Source organism: Schistocerca piceifrons, chromosome 1 (assembly GCF_021461385.2).
Source record: "Schistocerca piceifrons isolate TAMUIC-IGC-003096 chromosome 1, iqSchPice1.1, whole genome shotgun sequence".
Lineage (NCBI taxonomy): Eukaryota > Metazoa > Arthropoda > Insecta > Orthoptera > Acrididae > Schistocerca > Schistocerca piceifrons.
Genome location: NC_060138.1, coordinates 1,162,407,756 through 1,162,433,116, shown reverse-complemented (window position 1 = coordinate 1,162,433,116; position 25,361 = coordinate 1,162,407,756).

Here is a 25,361-nt window from a genome sequence, read left to right as displayed (position 1 = left end):
TTGCCGTGGCATACGGAGCTCCATCGCAGTCTTTAACACTGGTAGCATGCCGCGACAGCGTGGACGTGAACCGTATGTGCAGCTGACGGACTTTGAGCGAGTGCGTATAGTGGGCATGCGGGAGGCCGGGTGGACGTACCGCCGAATTGCTCAACATGTGGGGCGTGAGGTCTCCACAGTACATCGATGTTGTCGCCAGTGGTCGGCGGAAGGTGCACGTGCCCGTCGACCTGGGACCGGACCGCAGCGACGCACGGATGCACGCCAAGACCGTAGGATCCTACGCAGTGCCGTAGGGGACCGCACCGCCACTTCCCAGCAAATTAGGGACACTGTTGCTCCTGGGGTATCGGCGAGGACCATTCGCAACCGTCTCCATGAAGCTGGGCTACGGTCCCGCACACCGTTAGGCCGTCTTCCGCTCACGCCCCAACATCGTGCAGCCCGCCTCCAGTGGTGTCGCGACAGGCGTCAATGGAGGGACGAATGGAGACGTGTCGTCTTCAGCGATGAGAGTCGCTTCTGCCTTGGTGCCAATGATGGTCGTATGCGTGTTTGGCGCCGTGCAGGTGAGCGCCACAATCAGGACTGCATACGACCGAGGCACACAGGGCCAACACCCGGCATCATGGTGTGGGGAGCGATCTCCTACACTGGCCATACACCACTGGTGATCGTCGAGGGGACACTGAATAGTGCACAGTACATGCAAACCGTCATCGAACCCATCGTTCTACCATTCCTAGACCGGCAAGGGAACTTGCTGTTCCAACTGGACAATGCACGTCCGCATGTATCCCGTGCCACCCAACGTGCTCTAGAAGGTGTAAGTCAACTACCCTGGCCTGCAAGATCTCCGGATCTGTCCCCCACTGAGCATGTTTGGTACTGGATGAAGCGTCGTCTCACGCGGTCTGCACGTCCAGCACGAACGCTGGTCCAACTGAGGCGCCAGGTGGAAATGGCATGGCAAGCCGTTCCACAGGACTACATTCAGCATCTCTACGATCGTCTCCATGGGAGAATAGCAGCCTGCATTGCTGCGAAAGGTGGATATACACTGTACTAGTGCCGACATTGTGCATGCTCTGTTGCCTGTGTCCATGTGCCTGTGGTTCTGTCAGTGTGATCATGTGATGTATCTGATCCCAGGAATGTGTCAATAAAGTTTCCCCTTCCTGGGACAATGAATTCACGGTGTTCTTATTTCAATTTCCAGGAGTGTATGTGTGGTGTCACCGCCAGACACCACACTTGCTAGGTGATAGCTTAAATCGGCCGCGGTCCATTTAGTACATGTCGGACCCGCGTGTCGTCACTGTGTGAACGCAGACCGAGCGCCACCACAAGGCACGTCTCGAGATACGGACGAGCACTCGCCCCAGTTGTACGACGACATTGCTAGCGACTATACGGACGAAGCCTTTGCTCTCATTTGCCGAGAGACAGTTAGAATAGCCTTCTGCTAAGTCCATGGCTACGGCCTAGCAAGGCGCCATTAGCCTTACATAGTTTGATAGTTATCGTATAAATGTCTCAAGAAGAACGTTGTAAACCAACAAAGAATAAAGTTAAATATTCGAGGAGCTGCATACTTTTCTTATCAGACTTCAATACTTATCCTGTTCCAGACTTCACGCCAGTCAGCATGTGTGTACGCGTGCCTTTCTTTCGGCTACCCGTCACTGTGGACTGGCTGCCTTAGCAGTCCACATCAGTATGCTGATTTCCTACGTAATGTTCTACCGATGTTAGTGCAAGATGTTTCACTGCATGACAGAATGGCGATGTACATCCAACATGATGGATGTCCGGCACATAGCTCGGGTGCGGTTGAACCGGTATCGAATAGCATATTTCATGACAGGTGGATTGGTCGTCGAAGCACCATACCATGGCCCACAAATTCACCGGGTCTGACGTCCCCGGATTTCTTTCTATCGGGAAAAATCAAACGGCTCTGAGCACTATGGGACTCAACTGCTGTGGTCATTAGTCCCCTAGAACTTAGAACTACTTAAACCTAACTAACCTAAGAACATCACACAGGATTCGAACCTGCGACCGTAGCAGCAGCGCGGCTCCGGACTGGAGCGCCTAGAACCGCACGGCCACCGCGGCCGGCTCTGTCGGGAAAGTTGAAGGATATTTGCTATAGTGATCCACCGACAACGCACCTGACAACGCGAAATTTTTTAAGTCGTTTCACTTCGTAGCTGCATAAAGACCGACTGTCCGCTTTCGCATCTCAATCTGAACTGTTCCCTTTGGTGTCTAGGCCAGAACTGTCAGCCTTCGCGTCTGCACCAGCAATGCCCCTCTGCCCGTCTCCGGCCGCTTTTCCCGTGCGGCGAATATCCTCGCTCAACTGACTAGGGCAGTTCCTTTTAGTGAAGCCGTCCATCTGGTTGGCTACGGCTTATTCAATATTATTTTACATTTTAACATATTTAAATAGTAAAAGCTTTACGACTTTCACGTTCTAAATAAAGTAACAATAATATCCATTACATAATAAACATTAAATTCTTTTACATAAAACCAATACAATTTCCTTCTTAACTTTGAATGTAGCCTTGCACAAATAAAGAACAAAAGTAACTATCATGCATTAAACTTCACAACGAATATTCTATTACCTAATGATTCAATAAGATGTCATGCTGTCGTCGTTCAATGTGCTTTGTGTGGAGGAAATGATGATCTGATGCTTAACTGAAAATACTGATAATTTAAATTTGCTATTTGTTTTAAACAAATGAAGTTACAAAGTTGATATTTACAACATTTATCATTTTAGTATTGCGCTTCTATATAAAATGTTGTTTGTTAAGATCGATCAAAACGTTCAGATTTTAGCACTAATGTCTTTGTTACAAAACTTTAACAGTAAATCCTAAACTATTATAGAATGATCAGTATTCTAGTTTTATTGGGATCGCAATGAAAATTTATGGAGGATGGCAGATTAAAATTATTATGGCTTCATTCCCTGCATTGCTATAGAATTAAATTGTTTTCATAAATGTTTCCCTCTGTGGCCGATCTTAGGTCCACCATATTTAACACTGCAACGTTTCTTTGGCCACAAACGGCTTCTACTGCGTTTCCGTATGATTGTAGGTTCTCGCCTGTCTCACTCGCACACTACAGCGTTTAGGCCTCAATAGACAATAGATACCTGCAAGTTTCCCCATCTCCTGGTGAATCTGCGCCCTTTGTGGCACTTAATCCTGGACGACCGGGTTCGTTTCACAATTCCTGTAGGCTGACTATTTCGCCCATATATTTCAATGAGCGCGCAATGCCCGTTACATCACGTAATTTCTGACCAGTACTGAGACAACTGAACACCACAGGTTGTGCTCAAAATGACCACCGGCAGCGGCAATACACGCTTCTAATCAGGTATGGAATGACTGCTGCTCGCGTGTTAGCATTTCGGCAGAGACTTCCGAGCAGGTTGCAGTAATACGACCTTGTGTAACATTGGTTGTCGTTGGCATGTCTTCGTAGACAGCGTCTTTCAGCTTTCCCCGTAGGAAACCTGGGGAACGGGCCGACCAAGGTACAGTTCCTCTTGAGCAGTCCAACGTTTTGGAACAATTCGTGATGACTTGCTGTAGCACTTCGTGTACTATGGACTGCACAGCCTTCATATTGGTATCACTAGTTCCTCCTAGTCTGCAGAGGAACGTCTTCTACCGCGCGTGGAAGGTGGTCTGTTCGGAGGCTGCGATACTTGCGTCCATTCAGTGTTCCGCCTATGACAAACGGGCCCATGAGCTGATGGTTCACCATCCCACACCATACGTTTACACTCCATGAACGATGACGTTCCACTTGACGAAACCAACGGGGATTTCCAGCAGACCAATAGTACATGTGTCGGTGGTTTACCTGCCCGTGACTGATAAATGTAGCTTTATCACTAAACAAGACATGTGATACAACTGGAGTATCTTTTCTTAATGCCGATGTACAGAAGTTAAGACGATTCTCGTAATCGTTTCCATGCAGCTCTTGGTGAAAAGTGATGTGACAGGTAAGGAACTTATGACGATGGAGAAGGCTTAAAACGCTCGCCTTGCTCATGCCACTACCTCGTGGGATTGCACGGGAGCTAAGATACGGATCAACTGCAACAGCAGCAAGAACATTAATTTCTGCGTTTTCTGTCGTGACTTGTTTCCTTCTGCTACGTTGTCTACCTGTGACACAGCTACTTTCTCGTAACTGGTTGAAGAGGACATTGATAAATAATTGCCGAGATGATTGACGTCCGTTTGGAGATCTTGACGCATTCATCGTACAAGAAAGAGCAGCATTCTTCCTACACTTTCCATACAGCAGTAGCATGTAGGCGTTCTCTGCATTGTTAACTGTCATCATCCACTCATGACCTACGGTTGGACTGTCACACACTATCAAGTCGCAATGCACTGAAGGAACACACAAGCACATTGTAAGCAATCACAACAACATAGTACGTAGCAGCTATGCAGGCTGAATGGCAGGAACGAGTGTCGGTGTGGAAACTTTCAAAATACGATATCTTGTAGACTACTCACGCTAGAATCCTGCAACAACAAACACCGTTAACATTCTCATTTACACGAATTTATTTTGTTAATGTCAGTAGATATTGCTCCTTTTAAAAGCGTGTATGTTTGCACAAAATATACACTAAGTATTACTACAATCTGTGTACTGACTAAAAGTACGACTCCGTGGTTAGCAATTCATGGTGTGAAAACCGCATATCGATTGTACTTTCCATTTGCGCAGTACTTGCGGTTCAAGTTTTAGGTGATTTATTCTGTGTATAACAATGTAATCCCTAGTTGCTATTGTATGAGCACTATGCCAAGAGATTTTGAAATGAATGAGAGGAACATTGAAGGACAGTGATCAGCGGAGAGTAACGGTGTTTGTTGGCATCGTTGGAGGAAGACAATGCAAGAGGCAGAGAAGATATATTAAACGATTTTAACAACTAATTACTAGTATGAAAGTAAGTGTAAGGAACATCAGACTGTTGGAGGTTAATTTGCTACTAGAAGGAATGTTAAGGTTTGAAAACCGTTTCATGGAAACAGTGCTGTAGATTGAGGAATACACAGGATGAAACACAACTCCACCGAAAAATTTTCAGAGGTTGGCCAGGAACACCTTCTGAGTATTTTGGTACAGTATATGAGACCCACAGTCTCCTGCGACTCCTTAAATATTATTCATTTCGTTTGGTTTCTTTCCACAGATAGCAGCATTGCACTGACAATAGCAGACAACAGCGGAAATATCGAAGGTATTCGCTGTGTGCCTTGTATCTCACAGTACCCGCTGTTGACAGCATTACTCCCTCCTTTAACTCGTTACCCTTAGACTTGCATTCAGTACTGCTCGTTTCTGTCCAAGACTTTTGTTTTCTGGTAGTGGTAGTTGCGCGTTTCACAGTGATACACAGCAGTACTATGGGAAGATTTACAGACTGATTTCGGACATATATGCACCTCGTGTATGTGTTCACCGAATGCAATGCAAGACCTGCCAACCACGCTGTACTTAACTGTTGCCGCACCGACATCAAGCACTCCAGCTGTACATACGTCGTCACCTACCTGAAACCAAATCCTTTGTTTTGTGTTGTTTGTTTTAGTGATTGCGCTTTTGAAGGTATTTTTTCAGAAACGAAGTTAATCAGGGTAAAGAACTGAATAAATCATAATCACATTATTACTCTCTAACGAGCCGCTACAGTCTGTGTGTCCGTGACAGGCAAACTCTGAGCAAGCTCTGAAAGTTGGTCGGCGGAGTTCTAGTTATATATGAATAATGGCACTGTGAGAGAATAGTACGTCTAATTCGGTCTGGTTGATAATCAACTAACGATAGCTCATTCGCTGAGTGTGCGATATCACGAGATGCGTTCAGTTAGTTCTGAAAAACATTTTTACGGCAAATTTCAGTTGAAAAATGCGAAATTTGTTGTGAGAGATCGTGAAATGTTCTCGCTTCAGCCTCTATAGTTTCACGCAGTTCCGAAAGGAGGCTGCGCCATGTGTGACCCTCAAAATGGCGTCTGTTCTGCAGGAGAATTCCAAGCAGAGAGCTCTCATTGAGTTTCTTTTCGCCGAAAACCAGAGCATCGCAGATATTCATAGGCACTTGCAGAATGTCTACGGAGACCTGGCAGTGAACAGGAAAGCACGGTAGGATGCTGGGCGATTCGTCTATCATTATCGCAACAAGATCGTATATTTCTGTCCCACCTCCCGTGTGCCTGCCAGACGCACGCAGCTGTGAGTCCTGCAGTGTTGGGAAGTCCGGACACTCTCATTCGAGGTGATCACAGTCACACATCTCGCTACAGTCTGAAGGGATTATTCTGCTTGATGGCCTCCATCATGGTGCAACGATCGACTCTGAAGTTTATTAGCCGGCCGGTTTGGTGGAGCGATTCTAGGCGCTTCAGTCTGGAGCCGCGCGACCGCTACTGTCGCAGGTTCGAATCCTGCCTCGGGCATGGATGTGTGTGATGTCCTTAGGTTGGTTAGGTTTAAGTAGTTCTAAGTTCTAGATGACTGATGACCTCAGATGTTAAGTTCCATAGTGCTCAGAGCCACTTGAACTTGAAGAGATGTCCGTACGGCGTGCTCCGCAAGGAAGGTGGCATTTCGGTTAACGGGAAACCACGCCAACGATGACTTCAGGGCACCTGTCGAACGGGCTAGTGTTTGCCGGGGAGCCTCTCATGCACAATTTCTGTGCACACAGTCACGGACGTTGCTCCATGGCATGGAGAAGACGCCTACCAAACACTCTGCGGTGCAGGACCTTAGGAAGAATGGAAGCAGGGCAGCTGCAAACAGATGTGACACGATGCTTTAATGCGAAACGTTCTGTCGTTTCTCGGATGTGGCGACAGTTTATACGAGGCGTGTTTTTTAAATAAGATCAGTTTGAACAAAAGTACACAACGAAAGTACATAATTCTCTCTATTTTTCGACATAGTTGTCAAGTTTGTTGAAACACGTATCATACCTCTCAACCAATTTTAAAATACCCTCTTCATAAGAACTTGCCGCCTGCTCCTATAACAAGAGTTCACTGCCGTTTTTACGTCGTCGTCATCACTTGAACGGCTGCCCCCTGAGGTGTTGTTTGAGGTGGAGGAACAGATGGTAATCGCTCGGCGCAAGATCAGGACTGTAGAGTGGGTGGTCTAAAACTTCCCAGCCAAAAGTGTCCAATAAATCGCGCGTCTGACCTGCAGTCTGAGGTCTTGCGTTGTCATGGAGGAGGACAATTTCCTTTGTCAGCACGCTGCGTCTTTTGTTTTGAATCGCTCTGCGTAGCTTTCTCAGGGTTTTGCAGTACGCTTCTGTACTGATAGTGGTTCCTCGTTACATGAACACGACCAACAAAACACGATGCCTATCCCAAAACATTTTGCTCTGGGACAAAGTCTGTTTGGCCGTCACCTTTACAGGCGAGTGTGTGTGTCTCCATTCCATGCTCTGTTGCTTCGATTCGGGCGTGATATGCGAAACCCATGTTTCGTCTCCAGTTACGATCTGACTCAAGAAGCCGTCACCTTCTTCATGATAACGAGTCAAGAACTTCATCGCACACTCAAATCTTTGGTTTTTGTGGTCCTCTGTTAGGAGTTTCGGGACCCAGCGGGAGCACAGATTCCTAAAATTTAGGTGTTCAGAAACAATGTTGTAAAGCACTGATCTTGACACGTCAGGAAATTCGTTTGAGACGACTGTTATTTTGAAGCGCCTGTTCTCACGAATCCTCGCTTCAACTGAAGCCACCAAATCGTCTGTAATCAAAGATGGGTGACCGGAGAGGTCCTCGTCATAAACGTTGTCACGGCCATCTTTGGATTCTCGTACCCACTTACGCACTTTCCTTTCGCTCATAACAATATCACCGTACACTTCGCAAATCTGTCGATGAATTTCTGCAGCGGACAGATTCCTTGCTGACAAAAAAAGGTGTCAATTAGCGAACCTCACACGCGGCAGTCTTGAACATTTTGAAAGCACAGAACAGAACCGTACAGGTTAGCTACAGAGCCGAAACTGAGCACAGGTGTTCCCGAGGCATGCCGGTACACGACGCACGTGTTCGTTGCGGTATGCGTGCGAACAAGTGTCTACAACAAAACGGACCTACCTTAAAAAAACACGCCTCGTAGATACCGAGACTGTATCACGAAGACAGGGCAGGGCCGACCGTTATTTAGCTGTAAGGGCACGACGGTACCGCCTTAGTACCGTACGGCAACTGGCATCTGACCTCGCAGCATCCACTGGACGCGTTGAATCGAGGTAAACGATGTTCAGAAGTCTTCGGCAGAGTGGCCTTATTGTCGGAGACCTCCTGTATATGTGCCTCTGACGAGTTTTCACAGAAGGGAACGTCTAGAGTGGAGTCGTCAGCTTGCCACCTGAACGGTCGAACAGTGAGCCAAAGTTCTTTTCACAGATGAGTCCCGATATGGTCTGGACAGTGATTCTCGACGGATTCGCATCTGGAGGGAACGTGGAACTCGATTTCGGGACGCAAACATTGTGGAAAGATACCGATATCGATGAGAATCCCTAATGGTGTGTGCAGTGATTATGTTAACCACGCTAACACCTCTTCACGAAATTGTACGGGTGAATCGGCATGGTTTAACTGGATCTTTGGACCTCTAGTTCGGTTGCTGCGGGGTGCTGTTGGTCCAGACTTCGTACTGATGGACGATAACGCTCGACGTCGTAGAGTAGATTACGGGTGGTTCATGTTCTCTTGGAAACAGAAGATATTGCACCAGTGGCGTGGCCTGCTCACTCTCCCGACTTGAATCCCATAGAGCATGTCTAGGATGTACGGAAAGAGGGGTTGCATCACGTCAGCAACAACCAACCACTCTCCAAGACTTGCGAGCAGTTCTGCAGAAGGAACGGGCAATCGCTCACAGCATGCCCCGTCGTCATGTCTGTATTGCTGCTAGAGGTAGTCACACCCTATGCTGATCACATTAACCAGTTTTCAGAGTGTGTGTGGAAATCCGGTAAGTTAGAAAAAACGAAGAACATTTTTGTCTGTCGTTATCCATGTTGCAGTTATTTACGTTCTATGTTCCTTATAGAGTGTTTCTACTTTACTATCACCTGTTAATACTGCTTTGCGGCAGAAGAAACGCAGCCTTGCAAAATTTCCGCTTGTGCTTTAATTTTGGACACCAGTGTGCATCGGATTTCCATAAAATGATGTATTACAGTGATCCGTCATTTAGCTTCATCAACAATTTTAACGACGAATTACGTAATATTCACGAAAGACCAGTCGCCACACTGGATACAGATGCAGAGATTGCAGTATCATTCACCGCCTTTATATGTTACGAAGAAGGCGCACCTACTTGAATACATCTTTGAGCGCACGAAACATAAATAGCAGAAGCGAATCAAAAATAAACTGAGTCACGTGCACATTCAAGGTGCAACAGTAATTTACATCCAGAAAGAATTATACAGATTTTGACGATTCCTGTGCTATAAAATCCAAGTAACGAATTATTCATGTTACAAATCGAACTTGTAGATCTCGTCAGTGTCATGTGATGATTTATAACGATTGCAGTTAGTTCCAGGTTTCGGGTCTCAAAGTTCACTTGTACATCACATTTGAGAAATTATGTGCCACAAATCAAAACAATTTGTCATAGATCGATCTTTATTAATTAAGCAACTTACAGAACAATTTCACTGTAGTAGCAACTGACATCGGACATGTTTATGCAGTATTTCCAAACCTTTATTTGGATATCATTCACAGAAATTGGAAGTATTGCAGGTCTACATGACCTACCACAACATCGCTCTGAAGTGACATTTGGCGCCTCTCTAAACTCTGTTTACAGATATCTCTGTCTCCATCAATTTAAGAGGCATAAGGTCACGAAAACGAAGTATAAATATGTACTGCATAACAGAATTAGGCTACCTGGAGTCTAGTGACATGCTGATTTACGCCAGTATTAAAATAGAAGAGCTTTTCCATTACATATTTACTAATGAAGTATCAACTATACTTATTTCCACAACCGTGAAAAAATAAAAGACTCTTTCAAGAAATTTGAAACGACTGATGATTGATGTGTGAAATTTCTCATCTTAAAGAAATATTCGTGCCGATTCCAAAACTAATCTTAAATTTACCGGGACTGTAATATTTCCTAAGTTATGGAGAATTTAAAATTAATATTTAGTTTCTTGTGATATTATTTCAGCTGATGCGTTTGGATTAGCTGTATGTGTAAAACAATCGTCTGTCCTCCAGCATCCGCTGACTAAATGTATTTTTTCAAAGTAGCCGTTGAATTGTATTTTTATATTACACTCCAGCTTCCTTTGTCAATACGTTATATGAACTGTGAAGTAGCCAGACTAGTAGGACCTTAACGAAACCTGCTACCTTGATATACCGTTAGGGCCTTTAGAAGTCATGCATCCTCAGTTCGTGGCAGCAAAATATGGGGTGATGTGTTGAACTGGTTCAACATTTGAAACATGGATTTCTTACAGAATTCCCAAAATACATTTTCAGAAGGATTGTATGGTATTTATGGAATCAGCAATGTTATGCTGTTACTATAAATGTATCTTATGTAAAAGAATAAAATGATGTCCACATTAAACAAATGTTGGTTAGGGTCAAAGAGTCTGTTGCTAGGTGTTAGATCAACTTTGCTTTGACAGTCGATAACAGATTATGAAATCTTATAAGATTCATTCTAGTCTGCGATGGCACGATTCTTACGGAATGCAAAAAGTTCTACATCTTACTCACAGATGGCAGGACATGTCTGAAATTTTCAATGGGCTTATAATCGAACTGTGTAATGATAAGATATGCCAGAAATAGTTTATTTATGAGTAAACATGCATATGACGTTACAAGTGGGATTCTCGATTTATACGTATAATGCCTTAATTGATGAAAGGTCACGTTTGATTTGATTGCATCTATTGTTTTATTTGAGTATGCCAGGAAAGAGGAATTAATTTGTGCGAAAGGTGGTGCAAAATTACGTGGTATGCCAGTTTGGTTGTGTGGCTTGAACGTATCTAGCTAAAGACGTCTGTTTTATAGTAACAAAATCTAGCAGTGAGGCAGACGTGGTTTGGCTCATACCATCCTATGTTTTTCTGTGCTAAGATGCCTTTCCAAGTCCATATCACCCCTGTAATTCATAACACAGCTGACAGCCCTCACACGCAGCAAATTTGGCCTAAGTTTCATTTCTTCTAAATACAAAGCATAGGTATTTTGCTTTTAATTTGTCTGAGAACTTGCCGCTGTCAGTACTATTTACGTGAGAAGACGACATACTTGTAAACAGTAGGATTCAATCGTATACAGCGACATTACTTCACTAAAATTTAATGTGAATCTGAACACCTTAACATTCGAAAACTCGAACTTGAAATTATTAATTAAAAAGCTTTTGTTTAAAGGCGGTATTACACGATGATCCGCCAAGAAAGGTATTGGTTAGAGAGCCTATATTCTCACTATATAGGCTCTGTAATATTGGTCTAGTGCGACAGCCATTTAGTGGCAGCACTGGTGGAACTAACAGAATTAGCAAATTAGCAGTGAAGTAATGTCGCTGTATACGAGTGTATCCTACACTTTGGAAGTATGTGGTCTTCTCACATAAGTTCTCAGACAAATTAAAAGCAAAATACCCAAGCTTTGTATTTCGACGAAACAAAATTAAGCTAAATTTGCAGTGTGTGAGGGCTGACAGCTGCTTTATTATGAAATATAAGGTGCTGTGGAATTGGAAGGAGCACAGAAAAACGTAGGATGATACGAATCCGCGCATGTGCACTTTATAGGGATAACTCGCGTATGCGCACAAGGGGGTACTACAGTCAGCTTTCTGCTTATTTGTTTATGGTTTACTGTTGCTATTAACCTCTGTGACCAGATAGCAACTTCAAGTTTTTATAGTGAAGATTTTGTCCATTCTTCAAATTTTCATAAATACAGCAACTAATCGTGTGTATTGGGAGCTGTGTACTCGCTGTATATCGTTTCTGTCATAACCAGTTCGTGTATTACTCGCGCAAACTAAGCTGACGTCGGCGCGGTGGCTGATGGTAGCGATAGTAAATGGGAAATGCCTTTACGCTCGTTCCCGTCAGCCACCGCCAAGTGTCAGCTTGGTTATCACGAGTAATTTTACGGTCCACGAACTTCGTTTGTTCGTTCCGAGCTTCCTTTGTTCGCACGTATCCTCCACTTGACTGCCATCTGGCGCTCGTCGTCATTCGGCACAACTAGGCATGATTCGGAAGTTGCCTTCGAAGCATAGCGTACTAAGAATCGATGAATCGTTGTAACTTGGAATCGTCACGACTCGGAAACACGCAGTCGTTCTTACGATTCTTTTGAACGACGATTCTTCCGTATCAAGATTCGATTCTTTATTTAGAGTCGTTCAAATGAATGACTCATTCACGAATCGCCGCAACTCTAATAGAAATAGGGGGAAAATAAAATGCGGTACTACAGCACATGAAAAAAAGACAGGAAATAAAAATCACGAAAAATACAGGTAGCATATCAGCTTCTGTGGCCGAGAATCGGTAGCGCACGCGCTCGATTCAAGGGTAAGCCGATTGGAATCCTGGTGATGAAAAAAAAAATATTTTACTGGCAGGGTGGTGGTGTTACGCTTTTATCACCAGACTTTGCACCAGGTTCCCCCCCCCCCCTCCCCCCCCCCCCCCCCCGGCAGTGAATCATGAATGAGGGCATCTATCTGACATTGCTGCTGGTGACCTGTCCGTCAGCTGGGGACGTTTAGCTTGACGGCTCCCATGGTGCTATTCACGAGGAGTGGGCTGTGTGCCGGCATTGGATTTCACCCTTTTATCATTGTAATCGTCACCGAGAACACACACACACATACATTATATACATGTAGTATCACAAATATAGCAATGGAGCATGTTGTAAATATTTAAACAAAAAATATAGATAACACAAATACATAAATTAATTTTTAAAACAGCTTAAAAATTAATTTGCTGATATATTCCATTTTATTTCATCATAAATCACTTCAAGAACTCTTGAAAACATCCCTTGTGCCAGAACAGAAGTCCCAAGAACCCATAACTACTTTCTAGCTCTGATGAACTGTGGAATTAGGTTGAGGTACTTCCCTCCAAATTGTGAATGGGTTATCTCCCAAGCGTCCATAGAGTGGCGTTCATAAATATACTGACAATTCAGCAGATGTGTCTTCAATGTCTGTAGCTACCACATTGTAAATATTTCTACCAGTCTTACTATTGAGTGACAGAAGGTTACGAAAATACACCGTTTGGGGGCAGTTAATATTTCTCTAAGAACTTCCAAGTAAAAACCTGTAGGTGGCTTTCTTATGTTGTAAATATTTCAGTATTGAAGAGAAACTATAGCTGATTTTCTCTCTTATGAGATGGATAATGGCTATAACAGCAACAATAATCTCCTATTATATTGCCACAAAATATCGATGTTACCGATATATTAGCTGGATAAATATCGATTAAAAATATCACCTAACTCATATCGATATTTCGACATATCGCTGTGAGAATCCCTACCTGACACTAGTAAGGAAGTAAATATAAGGCATAATACCAGCAAGTTTTAACTTTATTTAGTGACGGATTACATCATGGGCAGGGAGAGATTCCGAAATTAGATATTTGGTCGTAAGGCGTATCCAGGAGCAGATATAGATTCATATCACAATTTAGTAACGATGAAGAAAAGGCTGAAGCTTAAGCGCCTAGTCAGGAAGAATCAGTGCGCAAAGAAGTGGCATAGGAAAATAAACTCATGTTCAGGAAAAAGCGAACACCTTGAGAGACTAGAGATAGGACGTTCAGATTCATAGAACACGTACATTGGTATGTTCTGCGGAAATGGGTAGCATTTGAACCACGCCGGGTGGCGGGTTCAAGGTCAAAATTCATGTCGCGGTGAAACACCACAGACCGATAAAATGTGCGTGAGGCTCTCGCTGTCGCTACAAACAGAAGGCAGTGTGACTTGAGCAGATATGCAGGATACCTCACAGACGTATGCGCGAACCGTACCGTGAAACTAGTGTGTCTGAAAGAGGGCGCATTACTGCCATGAGAGAGTGTGCTACATCCAACCAGGATACTGCTCTTCGTTTGGGACGAAGTGTTTCGGCAGTTGTAACCTCCCCGCAGAAATGTTTAAGTAAATAATTGTGGAAATTGAGCTAAATGTAACCTCCCAACAGAAATGTTATTAAATATGAATGCAAATTGAACCATGCGTAAACTCCCAAAAAAAAATAAAGGAATGATAATGGCCCAAACGTGAACTCCCCACAAAAAATTAAAGAATGAAAATTGACCATAAACCAACAACAATATTAATTAAATAGTGAACCATGACCCAAATGGAACCTCTCAACAGAAACAATAATATCTGGTAAATTTTATAAGGACAGCAGCGCTGACCTTCGGCCCTGTGAAATAATTAAACCTGATAAATTTTATAAGGGCAGCAGCGCTGACCTTCGGCCCTGTATTCTGAATAACAAAAGCAAAATTCTTACCTCAATAAAAACTGCATCTATATCTGCTCTTATCTATCGACACAGCTTCGTGCAATGCTGGCGTATATTTGATTTTGCTTCTTGGAGGAAATGCATAGCAAATATTCTTTAAATTGAAATAATGCTTTTTCTTCAAAAAGTGGAAAAATTCTTTAAATTGAAATTATTACTTTTCTTTAAAAGATTTACTTTATGGAAAATTATTATTGGGGCATTTTTTCTGAACAAATTAAATTACAATTAACATACATTATTAAATATGCGCAATGCTGCTTCTTTACCTTCTACAACAATACTCATCGTTCACCACAATCCTGGCCAGAGTCGGAAGAAGAACACGCCGTCGACGCATGCCGACGCTTGCTCAGTACAACTGTCCACTCGCTACTACCGTATCCGACTGACTACTACTGCAGACTCGCGCAGACTGCTACTGTTCCTGCCGACTCGCTGCGCGCAACTGACTGACGACTCGCGGGGTCAAGCGCAGACTAGCAACGATAAATAACTCTCTGGTCAGAGATTCTGCCATGCCTCGCCATCGCTGGTAATGAATACATACGTGTTTCACAGTGCAACGGGTGTGTGCAGAATGGTTCTCGGAAGGCCGTAGAACACGAGAGTATGGGTCAGGTCGCACCACCAAGACCACCTCCGAAAAGATCGACACTTCATCCGAATGGCATTGCAGTTCAGAAATATGCGTCGTCCTCGGCTCTGGCGCAACAGTGGAACAGTGTAACATATCACACACTATCAGGGGTGACAGTCTGTCACGTCTATTATGGCATGCGTTACGTGCGTGTCGTCCACTTCTCCACCTATCTTTGACGAATGTGCAGAAATATAATAGTCAGCAGTCGTGCATGGAATGGCATCCGATAATGTTTACAGACGAATCCAGGCTCTGATTTTTTTTTAATTGATGGCCGCATTTTGATTCGCCGTGGATTTGCCCTGGCGCACCAGATCACCAGACTTGTCTCCCATCGAAAATGTGTGGGATATGGTGAAACGACGGGCGCAGCGCTGTGACCCAATGCCAACCACCACAGATGAACTTTGGAACAAGGTGAATGCAGCATGGATAGCTATTCCACAAGACGCAATTCGCACGTTACACATATGGATGTCATCACGCATGGAACAAGTTATTAGGGCCCATGGCGGTCCCTCTGCCTACTAGGCAACAGGACACGTGGTTAAAAATGGTTCAAATGGTTCTGAACACTATGGGACTTAACTTCTGAGGTCATCAGTCCCCTAGAACTTAGAACTACTTAAACCTAACTAACCTAAGGACATCACACACATCCATGTCCGACGCAGGATTCGAACCTGCGACCGTAGCGGTCTCGCGGTTCTAGACTGTAGCGCCTAGAATTGCTCGGCCACTCAGACCGGTCAGGACACATGCTGAACTGGGGTGACTGAAATGCTAGTCATTTCTGCTGAACACAATAGTGTACATGTCCTGGGAATATGAACGTCCTATCTCTATCGTTCAAGCCGTTGCCGGTCGGTGTGGCGGAGCGGTTCTAGGCGCTTCAGTCTGGAACAGCGCGACCGCTACGGTCGCAGGTTCGAATCCTGCCTCGGGCATGGATGTGTGTGATGTCCTTAGGTTAGTTAGGTTTAAGCAGTTCTAAGTTCTAGGGGACTGATGACCTCAGATGTTAAGCCCTATAGTGCTCAGAGCCATCTGAACCATTCGTTCAAGGCGTTCTGTTTTTTTTCTGAACATAAATGTGCTAATAAATAAAGAGAGATGCTTGAAGATCTCTGAGGCTATAGATACTGCGGTAATGAGTACCGTTCATCATAAGAATAAACCTTATGTAAACAATCACAAACACGTTGACCGGTCAGAAGCCGTAGCACACGTACACTGGTGTTGTTGCGCTCTTGGAAGTAGGTCCTACGTATGTATTAGATATGATATTACTAAGTTACGTTAAACGAAACTTTAAGATATTCAAATGTATTAACAGTCATCAACGTTTTTCTTAATTACGCTTTAGCTACGTAGTTTTTATTTGAAAAATCGTGTACAGTCACAGCCTCTGCAGCGTTGGGCTCTGATTGCCGCGCTGTTAATGTGCAGTATGAAAATGACTGAGGCTGCTTTCTGTTCCATAGTGAAACACGCGTGTGCAACACTGTAAAAAGTGCCGAAAAAAGGCTGTTCTTAACGTTTTTTCATAAATTTACGGCGATAATCGGCTTTGTAGTTTTCTTGCCTTTTATATACTGCAGGTGGTAAACAGCCTAACACTGAACATGCAGCGCAGTCGATAGCGTAGTAGAACGTGAATCTAATGCGGTTGTTCGTGAGTAGCTCTGATCTTTTCATTTTTTTCTCGTTCAATTTGAAATACCTATAAGTCGTAATTATAAAACTCATCATAATTTTTTATGAATAATCCACGTCCTCTAGTTTCTAATTACATAATAACTTCAGTGGCTTCAGTATTTAACTATACGGTGAAATCCTTCAATACCTTCCCTGTTTCCATTTCAAATACAAATTCTTAATTATAGATTTTTTATGAAAGACTGTTCATAAAAGTTGTTTAAATTAAGAAAACATAACAATTTAGTTTTTAAGGGAAAGATGAAAAACGAAATCCTCTTTATTTGGACTATTTCCATCGTTTCGTACCACACAAACAGAGAAGTTGTAAGTAGGCTGTTTATGTTTTCTTATTGGCAACGTTACGTAGCGCTCTGTATGAAAATCACTGGCTGTGCTGTGTGCAGTCTGTGGCTAGTTTGCATTGTTGTCTGCCATTGTAGTGTTGGGCAGCGGCAGCTGGGTGTGAACAGCGCGTAGCGTTGCGCAGTTGGAGGTGAGCCGCCAGCATTGGTGGATGTGGGAAGAGAAATGGCGGAATTTAGAAATTTGTAAGACTGGATGTCATGAACTGCTATGTATATTATGATTTTTCAACACTATTAAGGTAAATACATTGTTTGTTCTCTATTAAAATCTTTCATTTGCTAACTATGTCTTATCAGTAGTCAGTGCCTTCCGTAGTTTGAATCTTTTATTTAGCTGGCAGTAGTGGCTCTCGCTGTATTGCAGTAGTTCGAGTAACGAAGATTTTGTGAGGTAAGTGATTTGTTAAAGGTATAGGTTAATGTTAGTCAGGGCCATTCTTTTGTAGGGATTATTGAAAGTCAGATTGCGTTGCGCTAAAAATATTGTGTGTCAGGATAAACACAGTCTTGTATAATTTTTCTAAGGGGACGTTTCAAAGTATCTTAGAAACAAGAAAAACAATCATTTTCACAGCACCGAGCTCATCATACAAATGCTGCATTTTTACATTTGCTACTGTACCATCACAATATGAACCCAACAGAACTGATCTGGAATCAAGCTGCGGGATTTGGCCCGAGAAGTAACAAAACTGTTAAGCCGACAGACGTACTGGAACTAACGCACGCAGCTTTTTCACACGTCTCTGCCGAACGCTGATGTAAAACGCTAGTCATAAAGGAATAAGAGGAAATGTTGCGCCTGGTTGGCTTCGTGGATTATGTTCTTGATAGGCTGGTTATCAACGTAGCGGGTGACACTTCCAGAAATGAAACGTATTTCTCGGATTCGGATAAGGAAGGAGCTAAGAGATTACCAGACGAATGACTGTAAGTAATAACTTCAGTGACTTCAGTACTTAACTATACGGTGAAATCCTTCAATACCCTCCTACGTTACACATCGCTTATGCAGAAAAATTACCCTATGGTTAAGTCAGAAATTTTCATCATTCTTGTTTTAATTACAATAGCACGTAATATCTCTAACTCGACGTGCGCGTAGCGCACAACGCAAAACGTACCCTTGTTATCGTACTTGACAGTACTCGAGACAGCTTGGCTAGAGTCCCAAGTGAAACAGGAATCCAATGAGGTTCCATAAAAAGCGGAAGAATACGCAATGCAGTGTTTACATCAGGTTTATTCTTATGATGAAAGTATTATAGCTCAGTAGGCAGTTCAGTTGAAGAGGAATAGTCTTCTCTGGACAGGGAAACCAGAAGAGTTGGAAAGAAAAACATAGATACTAGGGCCCGCATCTCGTGGTCGTGCGGTAGCGTTCTCGCTTCCCACGCCCGGGTTCCCGGGTTCGATTCCCGGCGGGGTCAGGGATTTTCTCTGCCTCGTGATGGCTGGGTGTTGTGTGATGTCCTTAGGTTAGTTAGGTTTAAGTAGTTCTAAGTTCTAGGGGACTGATGACCATAGCTGTTAAGTCCCATAGTGCTCAGAGCCATAGATACTAGGAAGGGAACTGCGAAGAAATCAGAGGTAACAGATAAAGTACTTCAGTTGATAGACAAGAGAAGAATATACAAAGATGTTCAGACAAATTCAGGAATAGAAGTCACTTAGGAATAAACTAAATAATGACTGCAGAAGGAAGTGGGGAGAAATAGCTCCATGAAAAATGTGAAGAAATAGAAAAAGAAACGTATGTTGGAATGACTGTTTCAGCTTGTAGAAAGGTCAAAACAACATTCCGTGACATTAAAAAAAGGGCGATAATACTAAGAGTGCAGCGGTAATTTCACTGTTAAATGCAGAAGAGAGAGAGAGAGAGATAGGTTTTTTTTATGTTTCAAATGGCACTAAGCACTATGGGACTTAACATCTAGTGGTTAGACACTGGACTCGCATTCGGGAGGACGACGGTTCAATCCCGCGTCCGGCCATCCTGATTTAGGTTTTCCGTGATTTCCCTAAATCACTCCAGGCAAATGCCGGGATGGTTACTCTGAAAGTGCACGGCCGACTTCCTTCCCAATCCTTCCTTAATGCAATGAGACCGATGACCACGCTGTCTGGTCTTCTTCCCCAAACCAACCAACCAACCAACTTAACATCTGAAGTCATCAGTCCCCTAGACCTAGAACTACTTAAACTTAACTAGCCTAAGGACATCACACACATCCATACCCGAGGCAGGATTCGAACCTGCGACCGCAGCAGCAGCGCGGTTCCAGACTGAAGCGCCTATAACCGCTCGGCCACAACGGCCGGCAGCAGATAGGTGGAAAGGGGGTAGCTACACCGAAAGCCTCTATGAGGTGGAAGACTTGTTTGATGAAGTGATAGAAGAAGAAACTGTAGTCGATACAGAAGAGATAGGGGTTCCGGTGATAACAATCAGAACGTAAAAGAGTTTTGGGCGACTAAAATCAAATAAAGCAAAAAGGATAGACGACATTCCATCGGAATTTCGGAATTTCTAAAATCATTGGGTAAAGTGGCATCTAAACAACTCTTCACGTTGGTGTGTAGAATTTGTGGGTCTAGCGATATACCATCAGACTTTCGGAAAAACGTCATCTACAGTTCCGGAGACTGCAAAACCCGACGAGTGCGAGAATTATTGTACAATTAGTTTAACAATTGATGCATTCAAGTTGCTAACAGGAGTGACAGAATGGAAAAGAATACTGAGCATCTAGTAGATGACGGTCAGTTTGGCTTTAGGTAAGGTAAAAGTATCAGAGAGGCAGTTCCGAAGTTTCGGTTGACAATGGAAGCAAGACGAAGAAAAATCAAGACCCGTTCATATTATTTGTCGACCTGGAAAAAGCATTCGACAATGTAAAATGATGCAAGATGTTAGAAATTTTGAGAAAAATAGGGGTAAGCTGCTGGGAAAGACGGGTGGTATGTACAAGAACCAAGAGGGAACAAGAAGAGTAGAAGATGAGGAGCGAAGTACTCGGATTAAAAAGCGTGTGAGATAGGGGTGTAGTCTTTAGCCCTCTGCTATTCACTCTATACATCGAGAAAGCAATGAAGGAAATAAAAGAAAGACACAAGAGTGGGATTAAAATTCAAGGTGAAAGAATATTAAGGAAACGATTTGCTGATGACATTACTATCGCCACTAAAAGTCAGGAACGATTACAGGTTGTGCTGACTGGTTTTGACTGTGTAATGAGCACAGAGTATGGATTGAGAGTAAATTGAAGAAAGGCGGAAGTAATGAGTAACACAAATGAGAACAGCGACGAACTTGACACCAAGATCGGTGATCACAAAGTAGATGAAGTTAAGGAATTCTGCTACCAAGGCAGCAAAATAACCCATGACGCCGGAGTAAGGACGACATGGAAGGCAGACTAGTAGTGGCAGAAAAGGCATTCATAGCCAAAGTAGTCTGCTGCTGTCAGACATAGATCTTAATTTGAGGAATAAATTTCTGTACGTTTGGAGCACATCATTGTATGGCAGTAAGACATGGACTGTAAGGAAACAGGAAGAGAAGAGATGCGATGCTACAGAAGAATGTTGAAAATTAGGTGGACTGTAACGGTACGGAATGAGGTGGTTTCCCGCAGAATCAGTGAGGAAAGGAATGTATTGAAACCACTGGCAAGGAGAAGGGAAATGATGCTAGTATATACAGGGTGTTACAAAAAGATACAGCCAAACTTTCAGGAAACATTCTTCACATACAAAGAAAGAAAATATGTTATGTGGACATGTGTCCGGAAACGCTTACTTACCATGTTAGAGCTTATTTTATTACTTCTCTTCAAACCACATTAATCATGGAATGGAAACACACAGCAACAGAACGTACCAGCGTGACTTCAAACACTTTGTTACAGGAAATGTTCAGAATGTCCTCCGTTAGCGAGGATACATGCACCCACCCTCCGTCGCATGGAATCCCTGATGCGCTGATGCAGCCCTGGAGAATGGTGTATTGTATCACAGCCGTCCACAATACGAGCACGAAGAGTCTCTACATTTGGTACCGGGGTTGCGTAGAGAAGAGCTTTCAAATACCCTCATAAATGAAAGTCAAGAGGGTTGAGGTCAGGAGAGCGTGGAGGCCATGGAATTGGTCCGCCTCAATCAATTCATCGGTCACCGAATCTGTTGTTGAGAAACGTACGAACACTTCGACTGAAATGTGTAGGAGCTCCATCGTGCATGAACTACATGTTGTGTCGTACTTGTAAAGGCACATGTTCTACATCGTAGGTAGAGTATCCCGTATGAAATCATGGCGGTGAATCGAGGAAGTACAGTACATACTGACGAAACTAAAATGAGCTCTAACATGGAAATTAAGCGTTTCCGGACACTTGTCCACATAACATCTTTTCTTTATTTGTGTGTGAGGAATGTTTCTTGAAAGTTTGGTCGTACATTTTTGTAACACCCTGTATATTAAGACACCAGGTACTAGATTGAGCTGTAGAGAGTAGAAACTGTAGAGGAAGACATCAGATAATTGAGGACGTATGTTACAAGTGATACTATATGCTAGTCTGAGATGCAGAGTTTGGCACTACACAGGAATTCGTAGCGAGTCGCATCAAACCAATCAAAAGACTGTTGACTGAAAACGAGCCGCATCAAACCAGTCAGAAGACTCACTAAGACGTCTGCTTGCTTAGGGCACGTGCTGCGACTGGTCGCCTTGCAGGCAGGCGGTGACCTTGCCCTTGAGTCAACAGCAAGGACAGCCAATTCCGTGGCGCCCACGTGGCGCTCAGCAGGTGCGGGCGGAGTGACGTGGGAGTCACGGGCCTGATGCCCGCGCCGCTGCCGCAGCTCCGCCGCCGCCGCTGCTGCTGCGGACAGCTAATCAATGCGCAGGTGTTGGACCGCGCGCCTCCCTGGCTCCCAGCCATTATCATCCGGCGTCAGACAGCCAGCTGCCGCCATCCCTCCCCCCTACTCCTCCCCTTCCCTTCCCCCCACAATGGCAAACATCCCCCACCAATGTCGCCATCCGACTCGCAGCCACAGCCGTCCTAATGGGACATGATGCTAACGCAGCAGACTCTGCTTCAGTGGAAGGCTTGAACATTGACCTCAACCGAGATAGTGTGTGGTACTTCAGTGATATGAAGCTACATTATTTTGTGGCTAGTGCCTCATTGCTTCGTTTTTCATTTTTTTCCCTTTAGTGCTTATAGTCCAGCCAAGAGAGATTTCAGAGAGAGATCTGTGATTCAGCTGATGATTAAAAGTGAGGAATTAGTTGTGGCGTTTGTAGTATTCCCTTGGACTGGTCTACGGAAACAGAGAAATTAAGTAAAGACTATATGAATACGTGGTGTCTCAAAGAACAGACACTTCGCATTCACGTAATTAATTCGCCTCGAAGGGAAGTGAATCCACAACATTCAGTGCGGATGCATATTTACGTTCGACCTCCAGCGGGATCTAAAATTGTCGGGCATGAAGGACAGGTGGCGCTAGGTGGGACTGTGAGTCTGCAGGGGATTCTGCCGAGGATTCTGCCGAGATAGTGTTTATGGTAAATGTGTGGACTATGTCCGGTGGTTCAACGGTTAACACAGGTGCCTAGTAAGCATTAGATCCAGAGTTCGAGTCCCGGTCTGGCACACACCTCCCCTCGTCACCGCTGATTCTGGAAGAAATCCCGATGCAGCTGATATCATTATTTCCTTGCCTTTCTTTTCCTTTCTCTCCAGCCTCCTTCAATTCACATAGTAACTATAGACTGATGGATTGTTGATTGAAGACTAGCTTCTCGACGACTGTAATCCAATATTGGAAATCGGAAATTTGTGGTAAGGTCTTATGGGACCAAACTACTGAGGTCATCGGTCTCTCAGCTTACGCACTACTTAATCTAACTTAAACTAACTTACGCTAAAGACAACACACACGCCCATGCCCGAGGTAGGACTCGAACCTCCGACGGGGGAAGCTGCGCGGTCCGTGACAAGGCGCCCTAGATCGCGCGGCTATACCACGCGGCAATCCAATATCACAGACGGCGTAGTTATCCAGTTGTTGACGAATGGGGTAGGCGCTTATAGGTGTTCACCAGAACTGATTTTAACCCTAGGAGGCATGGTGCCGAAAACACACATGAATGCATATGCAGGGCCTCCAAGGCCCTGCCCTAATTTAAAATTTTCCTCCTTTCATATAATCATTCTTTGGAGTTAAATTTATTACTGTCAAATTTATTGTCATATTTAAAGAGTCCTAAGATACAGTAACACGATCTGGTGGGCCTGATTAACATTTTATTAATTTTAAAAAAAAAACAAAGAGTGAATTTTTATTAGTTTCATCCATTTACATACAACATATACAAATAATTTTATTAATTCACTTATAAGTTGCAGTTTACATTTCATAACATTTATTACAACCAATTTCTTCAATTAAAACATACTCATTATTCAAAATATTATGTGTAAAGGCAATATTTTGACAAAAAGTTATTATCCATTGTTCACATAAAATTGCATTTTTCTTAGTTTTCAATATGTGACAAACAAGAAGCACAAAGAACGCCTCTATTCATCCTTACAAATGTTGGTTTTACACTTAATGTGTGGGAACAAACGCCTTTTATCATTTCTTCCACTACGGTATGTCAGATGTTTGACGGAAAATAAAATTTCACTGTTCATTGCTGCGACGCCCATCATATTCATCCATAATGCAAATGGCCATCTTCTTGTTTGTCTCTTGCAAGTGTAATAACGAATTTTCTGGTCCATTTGATCTACTCCACCCTTTATTACCTCTGGTTTCTTTTTTGCATGAGTTTTATCAATGTTTCTGTCGTGATGCAGTGTGCTCATGAGAACTACAGATTTTTTTCTTTTTGGGAACATAACTCACCATTGTAATGTCACCTCTAAATGCAAACAAAGAGGAATGAATCGCTCTTGAGGCAGATGGTTTCATCTCATTAGGAATTTCTGGTTTATTTTGTTTGATTGTTTCCGCCACTGTAATTTGCTTCTGAAGCATCTTTTCTGCCAGCTGCACACTAGTGAAGTTGTCAACAGTAATACTTTTTGATGCTTCTTCAACGCTTTTAGCAAGATCTTTCACTACATTCAATCCAAGATTTTTCTGAATAGGTTCATGGGGCTTCCTTCCCGTGTAAACAATTCCGTCTAAAGCATATGCAGATGTAGCATCACATAACCAAAATAGTTTTATGCCATACTTGGCTGGTTTAGAGGGCATATACTGGATGAAGCTACATCTTCCACGGAATGGGACTATCTGTTCGTGAACTGTGAGCGAATCATTGGGAATCATTCTATTTCTACACTTGTCAAGAAATAGTTCCCATACATAGCGAACAGCTGCAAGATTGTCATCTGCAGATCGAGCTTCACGGGTCATCAAATCTAATCATTCACCTAATATCCTCGAATGTATTTACTGACATGGTGGCCTTATATGTAGGATTTGCCTTTTCATCCAAGAATGGGACATTTCAACTCTTATCAACACCAGAAAGCAGTAAAAGGCCAAGAAAACACTTCATTTCAGCAAGCGAAAAGTTTTTCCACGTTTTACCACGTAAAGCAGCCACTCTTCTGCCTTCAGTATTTGTGCAGTTGATGATTTCCTCTATTATTTCCTTGGAGAAAAACTAGTCCCAGGCATCCTTAGGTTTACAGGTTTTCAAACCACCAGGTGTCTTCTTTACGATATTATGGACAGCTGTACGAAAAGTTGCAGGAGGATCTAATTTCCAAATCGTTCCATTCCGACTAATGTATGTGTGGTCTTCTATACCTCTTTGTGTTGGTTCTTCATTTTCAGACTCTGATGAAGTAATATTATCGGAAGGACTGTCATCTGCCTCAATATTCACATCTGCAGGTTCATTGGCTGATTCTTCACTACTTGCAACTTCAAAAATATTTCCTT